Raw genomic sequence first — 23,122 nt, 5'->3', positions numbered from 1 at the left:
CGCATCTATGTGTCCTCCTCTCAAGATGACTGGGTTCAATTACTTCCCTGGGCCGAGTTCTGTCATAACAACCAGTATCATTCTTCATCTTCCTCAACACCATTCTTCACCAACTTTGGATTCCACCCTAAAGTCCCTGAGTTCCAACCGCTTCCAGCAACTTCTGTTCCCGCAGTGGATATCACCTTGCATCAGTTTGCCAATATCTGGAAGAGCGTACGATCAGCTCTGCTCAAGGCATCGTTCAGGTACAAGAAGTTTGCGGATAAGAAGCGTCGAGCAGTTCCTGCTCTCAAGGTGGGTGATCGGGTATGGTTATCCACGAAGAATTTGAGGTTAAGAGTTCCCAGTATGAAGTTTGCACCTCGCTACATCGGTCCTTTTAAAATTGATCAAGTCATCAATCCTGTTGCTTACAGACTCCAGTTACCTCCCTTCTTAAAAATACCCAGGACATTCCATGTTTCCCTGTTGAAACCGTTAATCTTGAATCGGTTTCATTCCTCACTTCCACCAACTCCGAAAGTCCAAACTCAACGAGGCGTTGAGTATGAAGTGGCCAAGATCCTGGACTCACGTCACCGTTACGGTCAACTTCAGTATCTCATTGACTGGAAGGGCTATGGTCCTGAAGAACGCTCTTGGACCAATGCCTCTGACGTCCATGCTCCTGCCTTGGTCCGAAATTTCCACGCAAAGTTTCCTTTAAAGCCTAAGAAGTGTCCTGGGGCCACTCCTAAAGGGGGGGGTGCTGTCACGATCCGGGTATCTGGACGCCATTACTTACCCTTCAGATGCCTCCTAAGGCGGGCTCAGCGTTCCAGGACCGGATTCCGCTGTTCCTAAGTTTCCACATGCAGAGTGGTCTTTTCATCAGCCGCGGCCTCCGCTGTGCCCGCGTGGTTAAATGTGCATCTATCAGCCTGGCGTCTCCTGTCTCCGGTGGCCGGCGCCGCCATTACTGTTTCCCAGACCACATGGATTACAAACCAAACTTCCCTCCAAGTGTCTGCATGGGCGCAGCCATCTTGGATTCTGTCATCTGATCATTTCCACCAATCTGCTGTCTGTGTTGTTGATTTGCATAATTGCCTAGCCAACCCCTTCCTTGCTGCAGGTATAAGTAAGCTGTACCTGAGCAAGGAAGACGTCAGTGCTTTGGTTGTCAAACCTAGTTCCTGTTTGTCTCTCTTCTATGATTGTCTTCCAGGTTCCAGCTCCTGTCTCAAGACTTCCACCATAGAGACCCGCACCAGCATTCCACCTGCGGTGTAGCCTGACTCTCCAATCCATTGTGGATTCATCTGTTTCCAGCTACAACACTACCTGCTTCCAGCCTCAGCTTCCAGCAGAGTACAGCTTCCCTTAAAGGGCCGGTGTCCTTTCTACACTTTACCACTCTCCACCGGAATTATTATTTCTCCGCTCTCAAGTTCTACATTTCAGTTCACATTTCATCGCTCCCAAAGTTCATTTATTATTTAACTGGTTCCAGCCAGTATCCACTCCGTGCTAACAACAGTCTGGTTCCAGCCAGTATCCACAGCAGCTGTTTTACCTTCAGCAACCCAGCTCTTCCTGGAACACCAGCTGGTACAATCCTGGGTTATCTCCATTGCTACAGCCGGGCCTGGTAAGGACTTTCCATCTAGAAGATCATAAGAACTATCTCACACTACCAGTGCCCTGTGGCTCCTGCCATGCTGTAGTACTCAGGAACTGTATTTATTCTTTGCTGACTTTTACGTTTTCTTTTATTGCTGCTGTGATGCGGAGTTGTCATAATAAACATCATTGACTTTTATCTAAGTTGTCGTGGTCACGCCTTCGGGCAGTTATTGTTCATGTTACTTACATGTCCAGGGGTCTGATACAACCTCCCAGGTTCCGGTACATCTCAGCCCCTACAACTGAGGCTGCCTCCCGTCAGCTCAGGCCCTCAGTTGTGACAATGAGAGAGCAAATAAATTTCTCTATTAAAACAATTTATTGCACAATTAATAGCAATTTATAAAAACATTCATGTCACTTTAAATAAAAAATTATAAATTCATATATTAGGTTATTAGAATGTTACCATCCATGTGCATCTGGAGCAAAGGATTTTTGCTGGGATAGTCCGTTCCTATTATCACCCCTGTAGCAGAAAATCAAGTCCAGTGCCAAAGTACCCAATTTGGGTGGTAGTCCAGTGGAGGAAAACAGCAGCTGGACCGTTAGAGGTTGATTCGCTCCTAATGTCCCTTATTGGTGAGCTCCTCATGCATTGCGGTCTGAGACCTCCTTACACAAACTATTGCTGGGCTCCTCTTGAGATGCGGTGGATTGTAATGTCCAGGGGTTGGTCCGGATCCTTTCTCCAGTGCCCTTGTAGCTGTGTAACACAAGCACCTAACCGGATTCGCTGCACTCAGCTGCCAGCTTTTTCAAAGGGAGTAGACGTAGTAGATGCCTTGGCCCCCATTACACCTGCATCAGAGGCTACCTCCTGAATATAGTGGGAGGCCGTGGTAATATAAGACAGATATTGTCTGGCAGTGTCAGAAAAATCCTGAGGCAGCTCATCCACAATTGCCTGAACCCATGCTTCAATTCCTTTCGCAGCCCAGGAGGCTGCCATAGTGGGTCTATGTACAGCACCTGTAAGTGAGTAAATAGACTTCAGGCATCCCTCCACACGCTTATACATCGGTTCCTTCAGTGAAGTGACAGGCAGAGTAGATGACACCACTAGTCGGGCGACATGAGAGTCCACCGGCGGTGGAGTTTCCCTCTTGTTACTCAACTCTGCAGGGATAGGATAACGAGCTAGCATCTTTTTAGACAGGGAAAATTTATTTCCCGGAGACAACAAGGATTTCTGACGTATGTCAATTAAATGATCAGAATGCGGTAAAATAGAGAAAATATTATCTGCGCAATCTCCTCAATTACTAGATTAGAAAGGAATTACAGATTTTAGACAGATTTTAATGATGCAGCCGTAGAACAAACCGATACCCATAATGGTTATGGATTAGAATATTAGATCTTGGCGCAGCATTAAAGAATAAATAGAAAAGAGAATACAAGAGAATGCCAGACTGAATAAAATGAAAACACATTTAATAATAACAAATAAAACCTAAAACTTTCCAGGCGCATAAATAACCATAATATCTTAAAATCACAAATGCATAATACATATATAAGGATTAGACCGGTACACACAATTCATATGTATAAACTTTTTACCGGTACCAATATCCTATTAATTCAGTAGGAAAAAGTCATCCAAAAGTCACAGCCTAATCGGCCCTGAATGTCCTGAGACCTGTTATCCTTTGCCCCACGGGCTTTCAATAAATTTGACCAAACTGGTCTTTCAGGATGGTGCGTTTGTGTTAATGTTATGATCTCTTTGATTTATACCTTTGTGGGTAAATTGACCAAAACAGTAAAACCTCTCACACCCTATTTGAAATGGTGCGTGCTGACCCAGGTGATTTCCACCTGCTTAAGTTATGACCCCGTCTGAAAGCCGCCACCGGCCGGATTACTTTCAGGCACGGCAAGTCTTTATCCGACTTCACGATGGGCCACAGAGCTTGAGAAGCACGTCTGATGATAGGACCTGCTGTAGTGAAAAAATTTACTGGAATTCTTTCGTTTAAAACCCTCCTTTTATTAATATGATGATGTATACTGGTTAGATGTACTCTTTAAATTGTATATCATAGTATAGAGTTGTATTAATCATCGTTCTCAGGCAAATAGTGATTTACATACTCTTTTTCTTATAGTGATCATGGTAATATGTATATGTATATATTTGGGTATCATGCATACACTCTGCGTGGTTTTAATTGTCTTTTAATGTATTGTCACTTAGGTGAGGGTGGGGAGCTTCCTGCTGCAGCTACTGCTACCCCCGAGCGCCCTGTCAGACTCTCAGCATTTTTAGTGTGAACACCTTGACGGCAAGGGACGCGCTGCACCGCCTGGATGTATTGGCGGCGCCATAGCAACGGGTGGAACGCAGGCCTGACTTCCGCTGCCTGGTGGAACGCATAGACCGGAAGTTCGGCTGCGAGCAGCGGAAGCGCTCGGGGACGCGGACGCCGGCGGGAGCTGCCTGAGCACTAGATGGTGTGGTATATAGTGGGTAAGTTTTCTTTTGTTCTTGTTATGTCTGTTTGTGCTGTAATGCATTCTTGAGAAAGGGGGTTGCACCCCGAAACGTTGAATCTCAATACAGCTATCTGCATTTGTACGTCTAAGTCTCTGAGTGCCATCTATTCGTTGGGGATTTTATATATATATATATATATATATATATATATATATATAATAGGATTTTGGTACTTACCAGGTAAATCCATAGGGGGCACTGGAGTACTCTTGGGATATGGACGGCTTCCGCAGGAACAGGGCACTGAATATTTAAATTTAGAACTCTCCACCCCTCCATATCCCAGAGTACTGATATCAGAAGAAAACTGTATATCCCGCACAAAACATAAACAATAATAAATGGTAATAAATGGATACAATGTATTTAAACCAGCAATTGCAATAATATTCTTACATTCATTTAGTGTCACAGCTGGAGGTGCTCCACGGAACTGAATATCACATACTCTAATACCGGAAACCCAGAGACGATTTCCCACAGAAAAAAGCAGGCTCACAGGTGATTAAGCCCTTCGTGGTGAAACGCGTTCTGGCCGTCTGCTGATTCCCCGCTGCAGGGGGAACAGCCTGCACACATCCACACCCTCCAGCCAAAAGAGTCAGGTACCCTGTCCTTTCAGGTGTCTTCTCCTCTCCCGGCGGCGCATTTTGGTCCCTGCAATGCTCCTAGTAACCAGGGCCACCTAACACCGCATACGGGAGTAGGGCTGTACACTGTATCTCTGTCTCCGGTCAGCGTGCCTGCAAGCTCCGCTCTCACCTCCGTCCGCTCATTGAAGACGGAGGCAGTAGAAAGGGCTGCAGACTCTCACGCTGTCCCTAATTTTCAAACATGTGTTAAACAACCGAATATAAACACGTTAGGGATACAGTGTCACACACTTTTCTAAAGTATCCAAAGGCACAATATACCATCGACTCATATTGATATCTAGTAATTTATCATCACTTCTGGGATACATTTCAGAAACTCATAGTTTGGCTGATTAGGAATGTAACTATTTGACTTAACCCATAATATATCCATCCAGGAGCCTAGTTACAAACATGTGATTTATGTATCTATCCTATCCATTTTCGGTGTCTGCCCTCCTCCCGGTGGCGAATTTGGCTCCTGCTATGCCCAGTGTAACCAGGACCATCTAACACCGCAAACGGAGGATCTAGGGCTCATCACTGTATCTCTATTTCGTGAACAGCGTTTGCCGGTCCCGCTCTCACCCCCGTCCGCTCACGGAAGACGGCGGCAGTAGAAGGGGTGGCATACCTCTACGCTGTTCCTTTCTATCCCCAGTGTGTCCATCACAATTTGTATCTGACAGTCGATAAGGGAGAGGACATAGAGAGAGGATAATCTGTCATGCTATCCAATATTCAGAATTTTATGCCAAATTACTAATAGGTATCATATGAAAGAATTATATGACTAATTATGAGGATTACTTTCAAGGGTATCATTAGCTGGAGATGATTATGTAATAGCATTTAAAGCTTCAAAATCCTAGTGGAATTACCGGTGTGTAGATGTGTCATAGGTACTTTACCTTTTGATGTTTTAAAATACCACCACTACCAATATTATTTTGGTGAGCGTATATATATTTTCAATATTTTTTCATTATAATTATATTGTATGATCTTGTCCAGAAAGGTTTTTATGAATATGAGCAATTAAAAGTTATGTTTTATTAATAATCATTTTCCAATTATTTACATAAAAGAGTGCTCCACAAAGGAACCTTTTTTTCTGTGGGAAATCGTCTCTGGGTTTCCGGTATTAGAGTATATCCCAGAGTACCTCAGTGTTTTTTACTGAGCCGAACAGGAGCTATAGAGAGGTTGACAGTGGAGAATTACATATAACATAACGGACAACAATAAAGCTGACACATAACGTTACTGACAACTAAACAGTTGACACCATAACCGATAGAACTTGATAATTTGAACCAGTCGGTGAGAGTGTGTTACCATAAGATCCCCTGAACTTACCACAAACCAGGTAAAACTGCTCTGGGTGGGCGTCCAGTGCCCCCTATGGATTCAAAGAAAAGGATTTACCTGCTAAGTACCAAAATCCTATTTTCTTTTTCATCCACTAGGGGTCACTGGAGTACTCTTGGGACGTACCAAAACTTCCCCAGTGGGCGGGAGAGCTGTTTGGCACCAGTAACACTAGGCGGCCAAAGCTAGATGCTGATGCCGCAAACGTATCAAACTTGTAAAAGCGCACAAACGTGTGCACTGATGACCATGTAGCCGCACGGCAAAGCTACGTCGTAGAAGCCCCACGACCAGCTGCCCATGAAGTTCCCACAGAACGTGTGGAATGAGCTGTTACTGATGTAGGCGGCTGTAACCTAGCATGAAGGGAAGCCTGACGTATGGTCAGTTTTATCCATCTGGATAAGGTCTGCTTAGAAGCTGGCCAACCCATCTTGGCAGCATCATAGAGAACAAACAACGTATCCGTCTTACGAACTGTAGACGTTCGGGATACATAAACGCGTAATGCGCGTACCACATCCAAAGTTCCAGAATCTTCTGTTAACACAGGAACTACTATTGGTTGATTGATGTGAAAAGATGACACTACCTTTGGTAAGAAAGCGGGATTCGTCCGAAGTTCCGCTCTGTCATCATGAAACACCAAATACGGTGGCTTGCATGACAAGTGATAAACTTAATATCCACTTGTTGTAAGGGTTCAAAATATGAAGACTGTAAGAAATCTAAAACCAGATTCAAGTCCCATGGCGCTGTAGGTGGAATGAATGGAGGCTGCACTCTGAGGACACCTTGCATAAAGGTGTGTACAGACGGCAATAGAGCCAATCGTCTTTGAAAGTAAATTGACAAAGCAGATACCTGCACCTTTAGTGTAGATAAACGCAGTCCTCCATCTAACCGTCTGTAGAAATAGCAAAAGACGGGATAACTTGAAAGATGATGTCGGAAACTTCCGAGCTTCACAACAACCTATATAGGCACGCCAAATTCTGTAATAATGAGCTGCCGTAACTGGCCTCCTAGCTCGGAACATGGTTGGTATAACCGATTCTGGAATGCCCTCTCTTCTTAAGAGGGCGGTCTCAACAGCCACCCCGTCAAACGCAGACGCGCTAAATTGGGGTAAAGAAACGGACCCTGTTGTAACAGGTCCGGACGTAGTGGGAGCGGCCAAGGATCGTCTGCGAGTAGTCCGCATAGATCAGAGAACCAAGCTCTCCGAGGCCAATGAGGCGCCACTAGTATGACTGTGGCGGACTCTTTTGATCCGTTTTAGCAACAGAGGGAGCAGCGGAAACAGATACACGAGGCTGTAAGGCCACGCGATTGTGAGAGCATCCACCGCCACTGCCTTTGGATCTCGCGTTCTGGACACATACTGGGGCGTTTGGTGATTGTGGCGAGATGCCATCAGGTCCACTTGAGGGTAACCCCACCTCTGGACCAACATGTGAAACACTTCTGGATTTAATGCCCATTCTCCTGGATGAAAATCCCGACGGCTGAGATAATCCGCCTCCCAGTTGTCCACTCCCGGAATGAACACTGCCGACAATATCACTTGGTGATGCTCGGCCCAATTTAGGATTCGAGCTACTTCCCGCATTGCCATGCGGCTTCTTGTTCCTCCTTGTTTGTTGATGTACGCGACCGCCGTCGAGTTGTCTGACTGCACCTGGACAGTCTGAGACCGGAGCATGTGCACTGCTTGTCGTAGCGCATTGTAAATTGCCCGGAGTTCCAGGACATTTATAGACAGCAATCTTTCGTGATCCGCCCAGAGACCCTGGAGCTGACAATTTTGAACTACAGATCCCCAACCTCTGAGACTCGCGTCCGTCGTTAGAATTATCCAATTCCAGGCGCCGAACCGTTTCCCTGCGGTTAGATTGTGTACCTTGAGCCACCAGAGTAGAGACACCCTGGCCCATGGCGACAACCTCACCCTGTGGTGAATCTGCAGATGCGAGCCCGACCACTGTGCGAGCATATCTAGTTGAAAAGGACGTGAGTGAAATCTTCCGAACTGAAGCGCTTCGAAAGCCGCCACCATTGTGCCTAAAAGGCGAATGCACAAATGTACCGAGACTGTGCGTGGCTTGAGCACTAATTGTACCAGATGACGAATAATCTGTACTTTCTGTTCTGGTAGGTAAATTCTTTGATTTACCGTATCGAGAAACATACCTAGGAATTGAAGTCGTTGAGACGGAATCAGATGTGATTTCTTGAAGTTGACAATCCAACCGTGCTGAACTAGTACATTGTACGTTAGCAACGCATGTTGGAGGAGCATCTGTTGAGGCGGAGCTTTGATGAGCAAATCGTCCAAGTACGGAACTATTATCACTCCCAGGGATCTGAGATGAGCTATCATCACAGACATCACTTTGGTAAATACCCGAGGCGCTGACGAGAGGCCAAATGGTAGAGCCTGAAACTGGTAATGGTTCTGCCGTATCGCAAAACACCTCTGATGAGGTGGCGAAATCGGAATGTGTAAGTACGCATCCTTGAGATCTTGCGCAATCATGAATTCCTGTGGCTCTAAACCTGCAATTACTGACCGCAGAGATTCCATCTTGAATCTGTAGTAAGTGACATACTGATTGAGACTCTTTAGGTTCAATATTGGCCTGACCGAGACATCCGGCTTTGGTACCACAAACAGACTGGAATAATAACCCTGACCTTGTTGTTGTACAGGGACCGGAATCAAAACTGCTGAATCCAGCAGGGACTGAATGGCAATTTGCAGAACTGCCCTCTTGTCGTCCGACAGAGGCAGTCCTGTCTTGAAAAACCGCAGTGGCGGGAGACAGTCGAACTCTACTTTGTAACCTTTTAACACTAAATTGCGGATCCACCCATATGTGGATGTCAGGAACCATGCCAAATGGAACGTCTGAAGGCGTGTTCCCACAATTTGAGATCCGAGATGGGCTGGGAGCCCGTCATGCCACTGGCTTGTCGGTGACCTTAGTGTCCTGACGACTGGTGCTGGTTTGTTGGAAACCACGTCCTCGACCTCGTCTACCAGGCATGGCTGTTCCTCTACCACGTCCTTGAAAGGGCTGAGGTCTAAAGGATTTGAACGCTGGGCCAGAGTATTTCTGTCTAGCTACCGCTGGAGGCAATGGTAGGAAAACAGATTTTCCTCCCGTGGCCTCAGAAATCCATTCATCCAATTCAGGACCAAACAACTTCTCGCCACCGTAAGGTAACGCCTCTATACCTCTTTTGACCTCTGCCTCCGCTTGCCAAGAATGCAGCCAGAGTACTCGTCGTACTGTAACTAGCGACGATAAAATGCGAGAAGTGAGCTGACAGACGTCAGTAGAAGCTGTACATAGATACTCAGCAGCTTCACAAATTTGATCAGCAAGAAGTATAAGGTGATCGTCATGTAGGGCAGACTTGAGTTCTGTTATCCATACAAGTAGCGCCTTAGTGACCCAAATGCTAACCAACCCAGGTCTAAGCAACACTCCTGCTGCTATATACATGGACTTTAGCATAGCTTCTATTTTACGGTCTGAAGCGTAGTAGCCGTTGGTACTGGTATGATTAATTTCTTTGTAAGTTTTGACACAGACGAATCCACCATTGGCGGATTCTCCCATGTACATGTCACAGACTCTGGAAACGGGTAACTAGACTTAAATCTGCGAGGTATAGAAAACCGTTTATCTGGATTCTTTCGTATTTCTACTAACATCTTATTAAGAGATTCCGAAACAGGAAAACACATTGGAGATCTCTTTCGTTTAGTAAAGACGACTTCATCATTTGTCAGAGGCTCCTGAGTTTCTGTAAACTTCAGAGACTGACGCACCGCTCTGATGAGATTATCCATGCCTGGGCTGTCAAAATGTTCACTATCTGACTGCTGGTCTACTTCGCCCTCCTCACCCTCATCTTGCGCAGTGAGGTCTGGCATAGAATCGTCAGAATGCAACATAGCAGAAACTGGTAAATCATAAGACAAATGAAATTTATCCCTTCTACCCAAAATGGATTTGGACTTTTGGCAATGCTGAGACGCCTCCGGTAGTTCTGGCGGTCTCAGCCGAGACTCAGATCTTGCCGCTTCCCGCTCTTGTCGAGCGGCGGCAAATTCTGATTGCAATCCAGCCATGACATCTGCTAGCATAGCCCATGGAGGGTCCGGAAATGAAACCGGCTTTGAACCCGGAGCGGAAATTGTATTCGTAGCTGAATTCACAAAACATACTGTACATGTGGTTGATCCATCCGGTAACACACTGTTACAGACTTTGCAGTGAAACTGCTTTTTAGTTTTTGCTGGTGCCTTACTCATTATGCAGACAGACAATACAATATAGGCACAGTTTATCAATTAACACTTAGATAACATAAGAGTGCGCCCAAACAAGAGTCATACTTTTCTCTTTTTGCAAATACAATATACAAAGACAGACAACTTGCACGACTCAGTAAAATAGTACTAAGGTGTGTCTATATATATATATCTGTCCAAGTGCAGTACACGTGGCCAGTCCTATATGAAATGTGGTCCCAAATTCCCACTAACACCCCTGCGCCTCCCTTATAACCCATGCAGCCTTGTATACTGCTGCTGCTATGGGTACTCCCCCCCCCCCCCCCCCGTGCAGCTGCGTGTGCTGTGAGACTCCCCCCCCCCCCCTGTGCTCCGTGTACTGCTTTCTAGTACACGGCGTCAGGGAACTTACAATTAACCAGGGTGCGTGTAGAGGGAGCCGGGGAACGGGTAGCGGGAGCCGGGGAGTGCACTCCATAGAGCCGTGAAGCGGCGTCTATGGATTAAAGTGCGGCCGGCGAGGCTTTGAGCGGCGTGACTGAGCGCTTAACATCAATCAGCGGCGGCGGGCGGCTTACATAGCGGTGGGCGGCGCTTCACAAAACAGTGTCCCCACACAGCGGGGCGGCAGCGTGAGCTGACCGCCCCGTCCCCCAACATACCTGGACGCCTGTGGTGAGGGCTATGACGGGGATTCTCTGCAAGCTCCGTCCAGCCTTTTCTGCAGGTAGTCTGCACTTGGCTGTGAGGGTGCTCTATAGTGAGGACCGACACGCCAAAGCTGCTTGTAGCAGCATCCACTATCCCGGACCCTCGCCTTTTGGAAGGAGGGAAGGGATGTGGATAAAGTGAAAAATAAAAATAAAAAATAAAATAAAAAATATTCAAAAGAAGTGTGGTTGAGCTCCACATAAGCCTGTTGCTATGTCGAGTACAGAAAAAACACTGAGGTAGTCTGAGATATGGAGGGGTGGAGAGTTCTAAATTTAAATATTCAGTGCCCTGTTCCTGCGGAAGCCGTCCATATCCCAAGAGTACTCCAGTGACCCCTAGTGGATGAAAATTAAATATATATATATATATATATATATATATACATACATGGGACACTGAGCATCTAGCCCCTCAGGGTGCAGAATATAGTGATAACAATATGTGATACAGGAGAATGGAATCCCACACAACAGCTACAGGCACACTCAGTCACATGTACAATGCTGAAGTTATTACATATAAACAATAAAACTGCAATGGACTAATAATATACATATAACTATGTATGAGTATAGATATGACAATGTAAATACTGGATGTATATCACAGAATACTTGTACCAAATATTCAGATAGCAGTACACTTGTTCTTAACTAACACTGTCTAAAAGGACGTGAAGAATACTTAAGTGTCTGTAAAAGCACAGCGCTGATGAGGCAGGCGGCTTTACAGAGGAGATAGAGCCCTGCAGTTACCGGAGATCAGCCCAGCTAGTAGTGAAGATGGCACCAAAATCTCAGTCAGGGAGTGAGGGAGAGTGAAATGCAGCTCCTGGGCGGGAACACCAGCAGTAGATGGCGCCCGGAGCTGGGGGAGGGGCTACAGGTCAGCGCCTTATCCCCTATGCTGATCCTTACCACCAGGTACGGTGGAGCCTATAACAAACAGATTTCGGTATATCCGACCTGTGCTCCCTTGCCCTGGTGGATATAGTGGTGTCCCTGTGCAGTACAGTTTCCACGCCAGCGGCACTGTCCGTCTCCTGGGACTGCGACCAAATCGTGATTAACCGGCAGGTCTGACCTGTTAGCTGCCATCTCTGCAGGCACCAACTTACAAACTGAGCTCCAATGCCTGGAGGAGGGGTTATAGAGGAAGCGGTGCAATGCATCCTGGGACCAGTCAAAGCTTTAGCCTGTTGGTGCCTCGGATCAAGTTACAAATCTACACCCCCCAGATGTTATTCCCTGTGGAATACCAGTGTACCCCACTGCAGAAAGGCTGTAATAGTATCCTTCGCCCTGTTGCTGAAGCGGTACAGGAACAATGACCTTGGTCTGGACTAACTTTTGAATGGCTTCCCGTAGGGTGAGGCATATGGATTCTGAAGCCGGTAAACCCGATTTGTAAAACCTTTGTGGCGGAGAACTGTCAAACTCCAGTTTGTAGCCCTGGGAGATCAGGGCTGAAGAATCTCAGACGAGCTCCCACCCTGAGATCCCCCTGGAGTAGAGGGAAACCGTCATGCTGAGGGTTTTGAGGAGCCAGAGCTGACGCTCTGGTCCTGAGATCCTGTGGTAGCCGGCTTGCGAGACTTACCTCTGGATCCTCGTGCCGCATTTGAGGGACCTCTGGCTTTACCCTTAGAGCGCGCTGTCCGAAAGCTCTGCAGAGAAGGTCCAGTGTAAGAGCACCTAGCTGGCGAAGCAGCAGAGGGGAGGGACGTGGACTTTCCAGCAGTCGCCTTCGAAATCCAGGTATCCAATTCACCTCCGAACAGCCAATCACCTGTGAAGGGTAAGGCTTCCACACTCTTTTTAGACTCAGTGTCCGCCACGCACTGGCGTAAACACAACGCTCTGCGTGCAGATACCGCCATGGTAGAGGTACGTACATTAAAAACACTGATTCCTTTGATGGTAAAACAGAGGAAGCGGGCAGACTCCTGAATATGCTGAACCAGCAGTACTAAGTCGGCCAGGGAATTATCCCCTGCGAGGCCCTCCTCAATGTTACCAGCCCAAGTGTGTATGGCGTGCGTCACCCAACATCCTGCAATAACAGGCCTTTGGAATGCCCCCACTGCAACATAAATAGATTTTAAAGTTGCTTCTATTTTCCTATCTGCAGGTTCATTAAAGGCCGTAGCCCCTGGAAACGGCAGAACTAGCTTTTTTGACAGGCGTGACACTGAGGCGTCCACCGCCGGGGGAGTTTCCCATACCTTACGCACTTCCTGGGCAAACGGGAAGGTGGCTAACCATTTTTTGGACACTTGGAATTTTTTATCAGTAGAGACCCATGGCTCTCTGAAATGGTCATCCAGTTCCTTTGAGTCAGGAAACGTGATCTGTACCTTTTTCTGTGCAGAGAAAAAGTATTGCTGCACATCAGATTCATTACTAGGAATATTTAAAACATCTCTTATTGCAATAATAAGTGAGTCTACACCCTGTGCAGCAGAGGAATCATCTAACTCAGCATTTGATTCCAGCTCCTCCCCCTCTTCCACCTCCGGTACCTCCTCCTTGGATTCCGAGAGGATATCAGGTAACTCCCTTTTTTGGGGGTAAAGGATTAGCGAGAGGAGAAACACATCTGTTATCTGCCCTGTCCTTTGTCAGAGCAGCCATAGACTGTTTTACCTGCTGCCTTCCTTGCCTTGCAGTAGTTAACGCATTAGACATGTCAGCCATCATAGATTTAATTGAACTGAGCCAAGGAGGCTCTTGCAATTCACCCCCACAATCCCCACTAGTTTGTGAGGTCTGACATCATTGTTCACACATGAGGGAATCCACAGGAGAGGGGGAAAACCTGGTGTGACAAACAGCACACACAACTTTTTTCACCATGCTGACAGAGGACATTTACATACACACACATACACAGAGACACAGGGCACAAGCAAGCCTGTCCAGCCTAGTATGTGTGGAGAGACACAGAGATGAGGAACCAGCACACTGCCCGATACTATCAACTGAACTGCTAGAAGGCAATTTAGTGTACAGTGCATGAGCAATCGAATACAAGGGTCCCACAGCAGGCTCTCCCCCTTAACTACACCCCTGTACCAGTGTCTGGCCATGGAGTATCACTTGGACGAGCTGGCAGTCTTGCAGCAGCGCTGTGAGTGCAGGAAATGGCGCCAGGAAGCCGCTGGTACTGATCTGATGAAGCTCCGCCCCCTGTAATGGCGCAGGAGCTAAACAGTTATTTATACTGGCAAAGTCCCCAAATAGTGTAAAAATTAAAGTACTGGTACCCCATTCCACTATCGCTTGCCAGTCTGCGCAGGGGAACTATGAAATCACCCCAAGGGGAGTCCGTATGCTCGCCCTGCGATCACGCCGCACAATGAACCGGGGCCCCCACGTTATCACTCACCACTCTGATGACCTTCAGGCTCTGTACAGGGGGGTTGCGGCGTGCTGTGGGTGTGTTCGCAAGAGCGCAATGCCTGCGGTACACGAACCCTCAGGACCGTTGTCCTGTCAGCAGGATCCAACTCAGCACCTCCAGGAGGCCGGTGTCGGTCCCCTCCCCAGTGTTCCCCCGGTGCAGGTAAGCTGTTGCCCAACAGCTTACCTGAAAATAACAAACAGAAAATAAACTGGGGAAAAAAACCTCCCTCTGGAGCTCCAGAGTGTGCATCCTCTCCTGAGGACACATTTTTCTAAACTGAGCTGTGAGGGAGGGCATAGAGGGTAGGAGCCAGCACACCCTGCTGAAGAAATTTAAAGTGCACCTGCTCCTTTGGAACCCATCTATACCCAATCGTAATCAGTGTTCCCAGTATCCCTTATGGATGATAGAGAAATACCGTTATTAATGGTAAGTTCTTACCATAACGTATTATTCTCCTGCAGGGTCCACAGGTTATCCACAGGATAACATTGGGATGTCCCAAAGCAATTAGTGGTGGGGACGCTCCTGATTAGACAAGAGAATCTTTTGACCAAATTCAGCATCATGAGAGGCAAATGTATCAATGGCATAATGTCTAATAAATGTCTTAATGGAAGACCATGTGGTTGCCTTAGATATCTGTTCTGCTGAAGCACCACGTTGTGCTGCCCATGATGGACCTACCTTATAAGTAGAGTGAGCAGAGACATTAGCCGGAACAGGGAGATCAGCTTGAGAATATACTTCTAAAATCGTCATCCGAAGCCACCTCGCTAGTGTCTGCTTATCAGCAGGCCATCCTCTCTTATGAAATCCGTAAAGAACAAACAGAGAATCTGTCTTTCTGATATCACTGGTACGTTCTACATAGATACTTAAGGCACGGACTACGTCCAACGATGCATCTCCCGCAGAAAGGTCCGGCCCCTGGAAGGCCGGGACTACAATTTCTTCATTAAGGTGGAATTTAGACACCACCTTGGAAAGATACCCAGATTTAGTTCTGAGAACTGCTCTATCTGGATAAAAAAATAAGAAATGGAGGACGACATAACAATGCCCCTAAATCTGAAACACTTCTAGCTGAATTTTGAACTTTTATCTCTCCCCCTCGCAAGATAATTGGGTGGAGTTGTTGCCCTGGGCCGAGTACGCCCATAATCATCTATACCACTCTTCGACTGGTGAGTCTCCATTTTTCATTAATTATGGATTTCATCCCCAAGTTCCAGAATTACCCATTTGTCCTCCGGAAGAAGTTCCTACTGCAGCCTCTACTCTCCGGCACTTCAGTCAAATCTGGAGTCGAGTTCATGCCAACCTCAAGAGAGTTTCTGGCCGCTATAAGTTCTTTGCGGATAGGAAGCGACGGGCCGCTCCTCAATACAAGGTTGGTGACAGGGTATGGCTCTCTACCCGCAATCTCCGTTTGAAGGTGCCCACTATGAAGTTCGCTCCAAGGTTCATTGGTCCTTATCCCGTGTTACAAGTCCTGAATCCGGTTGTTTGCAAATTGGGATTGCTTTCCCATCTCCGGATACCAAATTCCTTTCATGTCTCTCTTCTTCTGAACCGGTTTCATTCCAAGTCCCCAAGGCCAACCTCTGCAGAGGCTGAAGAGGGTACGGACTTTGAAATCAAAGATATTCTTGATTCTCGCTATCTTCACAAGAATCTACAGTATTTGGTGGAATGGAAAGGTTTTGGCCCCGAGGAAAGGAGCTGGGTCAAAGCTACTGAAGTTTCGGCTCCCCGACTGGTGCGGATGTTCCATTCCAGACATCCAACAAAACCTGGAAAGTGTCCAGGGGCCACTCCTGGAGGAGGGGGTACTGTCACACACCAGAGGCGGCGCTCGACGAGCTTACCCCTGCGTGTCTGCTGGTCGGTGTTGCGGCCTCTGCCTTCGGTGGGCCACGGGCTCCGGCGTCTGGTTGGCACGGCTACCGGCGGTTCTCCGGGGCATGGGCGCCGCCATGACACCCGGCATCACGTGGACGGGGGGCAGGTGACGTCATCAGACTGCTTTGCCAATCAGGCGCTGGCGGGAGATTCAAAGTCAGACGCCGGACAGAGCTTCAGTGCCTGAGTATCGTCTTTCCCTGACGTAGATGCCAGAGCTCTCGTTCCCGGCAAGGATCCCTGCAGTCGTACTCCAGTGTCTCCGGCATTTCCAGCTGCCAGTTCACTGCTCCAGCTTCAGTGTATTCAGCGGCCGGTAATCTCTCTGCATTCCAGTCATCCGTGCTCCTAGTAATCAGCGTCTCAAGTCTCCGTTCTCAAGTTCTACAATCCAACAGCGTCTAAAACCCCTGCACTTCAATTCCTCACATCATCAGCGTCTCAAGTCTCCGTTCTCAAGTTCTACAATCCTACAGCGTCTAAAACCCCTGCACTTCAATTCCTCACATCATCAGCGTCTCAGTCTCCGTTCACAAGTTCTACAAATCCACAGCGTCAGAAACCCCTGCACTTCAAATCCTCACATCATCAGCGTCTCAGTCTCCGTTCACAAGTTCTACAGATCCACAGCGTCTAAAACCCCTGCACTTCAATTCCTCACATCATCAGCGTCTCAGTCTCCGTTCACAAGTTCTACAAATCCACAACGTCTAAAACCCCTGCACTTCAGTTTCTCACAGCATCAGCATCTTTGTCACCATTCACAAGTTCTTCAACCATCTGTGCTAATAATCATCATTCATAAGTTCCACAAGTTATCAGTGACTTTTAAAAGTCACCCACAGTTTCTTCAATTACCAGCATTCCCAATACTGCTCACTTAACCCTTCAGTGGGTCTGGACATTCCCTTCATTTATTCCTTTTGCATTTGACTTTAAGTTGTTTTCCTCTGCAATAAAGCTCTTTCATATTTCATCAAACTCCACTGTCAGCGTCCTGTATGAGGAGATCCTATATCAGGCCCTCCCTTCTCCAACTCAGTTGTGGTTCCTCTTCCCAACCATCGGAAGAATCCCCGAGTTCACAACACCCTCAGTCTAGGCCAGTGACACTTGTGAGCAGAGATTAAGATACTGGTGATTTGAAGAACTTAAGTGCGGAGGTTTAGGACGCTGATGATTTGAAGAATTTAAGTGCAGTGGTTTAAGACGCTGTTGATTTGTAGAACTTGAGAATGGTGACTGAGACGCTGATGATGTGAGAACTTAAGTGCAGTGGTTTAAGACGCTGTTGATTTGTAGAACTTGAGAACGGTGATTAGGGCCCGCAGCCCACGCTGATTCCTAGGAGCACTGGTGACTGGACCGCAGAGAGACACACCGGCCGCTGGATACACTGGAACCGGTGCAGCGAACTGGCACCTGGAAATGCCGGAGACACTGGAGTACAACTTCAGAGATTCTTGCCGGGAACAAGAGCACTGGCATCCACGTCAGGGAAAAGACGATACTCAGGCGCTGAGGCTCTGTCCGGCGTATCTCCCGCCACCGCCGGATTGGCGGAACAGTCTGATGACGTCACCTGCCCCCCATCCACGTGATGCCGGGTGTCATGGCGGCGCCCATGCCCTGGAGAACCGCCGGGAGCCGCGCCAGCCAGACGCCGGAGCCCGTGGCCCACCGAAGGCGGAGGCCGCAACACAGACCAGCAGACACGCAGGGGTAAGCGCGGCGAACGCCGCCTCTGGAGTGTGACAGTGTCCTTCCTAGCCTTTATCAGAGTAGGAATGACCTCATCCGGAATGCCCTTTTCCGCTAGGATCCGGCGTTCAACCGCCATGCCGTCAAAAGCAGCCGCGGTAAGTCTTGGAACAGACAGGGCCCCTGTTGTAACAGGTCCTCTCTGAGAGGAAGAGGCCACGGATCTTCTGTGAGCATTTCCTGCAGATCCGGATACCAGGCCCTTCGCGGCCAGGGATCGGTATGAAATACCTCCAATCAAAATCCCGACGTTCAAAATCCCGACACCAATTGACCGATGGTCAAAATCCCGACAAGGTCAAAATCCCGACATGGACAAAATACCGACATTTACAATACCGACAAGGTCAAAATACCAACATGTAAAATGCCGACAGGTCAAAATACCGACATGCGGTTGTTGTTTTTTGTGTGTGTATGTCGACATAAGTCAACATGGACACCATATAAAGTGTACCGCGTCCCCTCGCATGGCTCGCTGTGCTCGCCATGCTTCGGGCACTATTATATTCCTCCTCAAGGTCCACTGGGATGGTAAAGTATGCACAAGTCGGTTTCAATGAAAAAAATCATGAAAACTCATGTCGGTATTTTGACCTGTCGGCATTTTACATGTTGGCATTTTGACCTTGTCGGTATTTTAAATGTCGGTATTTTGTTCATGTCGGGATTTTGACCTTGTCGGGATTTTGACCATCGGTCATTTGGTGTCGGGATTTTGAACGTCGGGATTTTGATTGGAGGTAAACTGACTGCATCCCCGCGGCCAATCTGGAACAATGAGAATTGTCTGTACTCCTCTTCGTCTTAGGATTCTCAATATCTTGGAGATGAGAGGAAGAGGAGGAAACACATAGACCGACTGGAACACCCACGGTGTCACCAGGGCATCTACTGCCACCGCCTGAGGGTCCCTTGACCTGGCGCAATACCTCGGTAGTTTCTTGTTGAGGCGTGACGCCATCATGTCTATCTGAGGCAGTCCCCACTGATTTGCAATCTCTGCGAAGACTTCCTGATGAAGTCACCACTCTCCTGGATGTAGATCGTGTCTGCTGAGGAAGTCTGCTTCCCAGTTGTCCAGAATGAAGACTGCTGTCAGAGCGCTTACATGATTTTCCGCCCAGCGAAGAATCCTGGTGGCTTCTGCCATTGCCACTCTGCTCTTTGTTCCGCCTTGGCGGTTTACATGAGTCACTGCGGTGATGTTGTCTGACTGAATCAGAACCGGTAGGTCGCGAAGCAACTTCTCCGCTTGACGAAGGGCGTTGTATATGGCCCTCAACTCCAGGACGTTGATATGAAGACAAGCCTCCTGGCTTGACCAGAGACCTTGGAAGTTTCTTCCCTGTGTGACTGCTCCCCAACCTCGGAGGCTCGCGTCCGTGGTTACCAGAACCCAGTCCTGAATGCCGAACCTGAGACCCTCTAGAAGGTGAGCACTCTGCAGCCACCACAGGAGAGATACCCTGGCCCTGGGACAGGTTGATCATCTGATGAATCTGTAGATGTGACCCGGACCACTTGTCCAGAAGGTCCCATTGGAAACTCCTCGCATGGAACCTGCCGAATGGAATGGCCTCGTAAGACGCTATCATCTTCCCCAGAACTCGAGTGCAGTGATGCACCGACACCCTTTTTGGCTTCAATAGGTCTCTGACCAAATTCATGAGTTCTTGGACCTTTTCCATCGGAAGATAAACCCTTTTCTGGTCTGTATCCAGAATCATGCCTAAGAAAGGCAAACGAGTCGTTGGAACCAACTGTGACTTCGGGATATTGAGAATCCAGCAGTGCTGTTGCAACACCTTCAGGGAAAGTGATACTCTGTACAGCAACTGCTCTCTTGATCTCACTTTTATTAGGAGACCGTCCAAGTACGGGATAATTGTGACACCCTGCTTGCGCAGGAGCACCATCATTTCCGTCATTACCTTGATGAAAAACTCGGGGCCCTGGAAAGCACAAACGGCAACGTCTGAAATTGGCAATGACAATCCTGTACAGCAAATCTCAGGAATGCCTGATGAGGTGGATATATGGGAACATGAAGGTATGCATCCTTTATGTCCAGGGACACCATATAATTCCACCTTCCTGGCTGGCGATAACCGCTCTAAGCAATTCCATCTTGAACTTGAACCTTTTTAAGTATAGGTGAAAGGATTTTAAATTTAAAATGGGTCTGACCTAACGTCCGGTTTCGGGACTACTAACAGGGTTGAGTAATACCCCATCCACTGCTGAAGCAGGGGAACTTTGACAGCCACTTGTTGAAGACGCAATTTTTGAATTTCATTTAAAACTATCTCCCTCTCTGGAGGAGAAGCTGGCAGGGTCGATTTCAAAAATCGGCGAGGAGGCACCTCTTCGAATTCCAGCTTGTAACCCCTGGAAACAATTTCTATTGCCCAGGGATCCACCTGTGAGTGAACCCAGACGTGGCTGAAAATTCGAAGACGTGCCCCCACTGGGGCGGACTCCCTCAGCGGAGCCCCAGCGTCATGCGGTGGATTTTGTAGAGGCCGGGGAGGACTTCTGCTCCTGGGAACTAGCTGTGGTTGGCAGCTTTTTCCCCCTGCCCTTACCTCTGGCAAGAAAGGAAGATCCCCGTACTCTCTGCATCTGATAATGAGGCATTTTCTTAGGCTGTGAGGAAACATAAGGCAAAAAAGTTGATTTACCTGCCGTAGCTGTGGAAACTAGGTCCGTGAGACCTTCCCCAAACAATTCCTCACCCTTGTAAGGTAAAACCTCCATATGCCTCTTCGAGTCGGCATCACCCGTCCATTGTTGGGTCCACAGGGCTCATCTAGCAGAAATCGCCATAGCGTTGGCTCTGGAACCCAGTAGGCCAACGTCCCTCTGAGCATCTCTCATATATAGGACAGCATCTTTAATATAACCCAGGGTCAATAAAATGGTTTCCTTATCCAGCGTATCTATATCAGCAGATAAGGTATCTGTCCACGCTGCTACAGCGCTACAAACCCAAGCCGACGCTATCGCCGGTCTGAGTAAGGTACCCGTATGTGTGTACATTGATTTCAAGGTAGTCTCCTGCCTGCGATCAGCAGGATCCTTGAGGGTTGCCGTATCTTGAGATGGCAGCGCTACCTTTTTGGATAAGCGGGTCAACGCCTTGTCCACCCTTAGCCAGGAAAGGATACGCCATAGGAATCCTTTTGGGAATCTGCAGTTTTTTGTCTGGAGATTTCCAAGCCTTTTCAAATAACTCAAATAACTCGTTCGGCTCATGAGATGAGGGAAAGGTTACCTCAGGTTTCTTATCCTTATACATGCGCACCCTTGTGTCAGGGACAGAGGGGTCATCTGTGATATGCAACACATCTTTTATTGCAATAATCATATAATGAATACTTTTAGCCAATTTTGGCTGCAACTTTGCATCATCGTAGTCGACACTGGAGTCAGAATCCGTGTCGGTATCAGTGTCTACTACTTGGGATAGTGGGCGCTTTTGAGACCCAGAAGGTCCCTGCGACATAGTGAAAGGCAGGGTTTGACTCCCTGTACATTCCCTGGACTCTGCTTTGTCCAATCTTTTGTGTAATAAATTCACATTTGCATTAAAAACATTCCACATATCCAATCGGTCTGGGACTCAAGGTCGACACACCTTAGGTTGACGCCAATTAGTCGACACGCCTTAGGTCGACATGGACAAAAGGTCGACAGGAACAAGGTCGACATGGAAAAAGGTCGACATGAGTTTTTTATGTTTTTTTGGTGTCGTTTTCTTCGTAGAGTGACCGGGAACCCCAATTGGTGCTCGCCATGCTTCGGACATGGTGCCTTCGCTCCGCTCGGCACAGATTACCGTTCCAATCAAAGTCCACGTGGATCGTTAAGTATGAAAAGGTCCCAAAAAAGAAAAAAAATAAGAATTTACTTACCGATAATTCTATTTCTCATAGTTCGTAGTGGATGCTGGGGACTCCGTAAGGACCATGGGGAATAGCGGTTCCGCAGGAGACTGGGCACATCTAAAGTAAGCTTTAGGACTATCTGGTGTGCACTGGCTCCTCCCCCTATGACCCTCCTCCAAGCCTCAGTTAGGATACTGTGCCCGGACGAGCGTACACAATAAGGAAGGATTTTGAATCCCGGGTAAGACTCATACCAGCCACACCAATCACACCGTATAACCTGTGATCTGAACCCAGTTAACAGCATGATAACAGAGGAGCCTCTGAAAGATGGCTCACAACAATAATAACCCGATTTTTGTAACAATAACTATGTACAAGTATTGCAGACAATCCGCACTTGGGATGGGCGCCCAGCATCCACTACGGACTATGAGAAATAGAATTATCGGTAAGTAAATTCTTATTTTCTCTAACGTCCTAAGTGGATGCTGGGGACTCCGTAAGGACCATGGGGATTATACCAAAGCTCCCAAACGGGCAGGAGAGTGCGGATGACTCTGCAGCACCAAATGAGAGAACTCCAGGTCCTCCTCAGCCAGGATATCAATTTTGTAGAATTTTACAAACGTATTTGCTCCTGACCAAGTAGCTGCTCGGCAAAGTTGTAAAGCCGAGACCCCTCGGGCAGCCGCCCAAGATGAGCCCACCTTCCTTGTGGAGTGGGCATTTACAGATTTTTGGCTGTGGCAGGCCTGCCACAGAATGTGCAAGCTGAATTGTACTACAAATCCAACGAGCAATAGTCTGCTTAGAAGCAGGAGCACCCAGCTTGTTGGGTGCACACAGGATAAACAGCGAGTCAGATTTCCTGACTCCAGCCGTCCTGGAAACATATATTTTCAGGGCACTGACAACGTCTAGCAACTTGGAGGCCTCCAAGTCCCTAGTAGCCGCAGGC

The 23,122-nt window shown here is 47.7% G+C and overlaps 1 protein-coding gene across 4 annotated transcripts in view; it reads right to left on the bottom strand.

The window, feature by feature from the left end:
- LOC134910095 (ATPase family AAA domain-containing protein 2-like) overlaps positions 1-23,122 on the bottom strand; it is a 611,116-nt gene that overhangs the window by 422,636 nt on the left and 165,358 nt on the right. The window lies entirely within an intron of this gene.

The sequence above is a fragment of the Pseudophryne corroboree genome, chromosome 4, assembly GCF_028390025.1.
Source record: "Pseudophryne corroboree isolate aPseCor3 chromosome 4, aPseCor3.hap2, whole genome shotgun sequence".
Taxonomy (NCBI): Eukaryota; Metazoa; Chordata; class Amphibia; order Anura; family Myobatrachidae; genus Pseudophryne; species Pseudophryne corroboree.
Note: the sequence above shows the minus strand (reverse complement) of the source record. Positions and strands in the feature narration are given on the sequence as shown.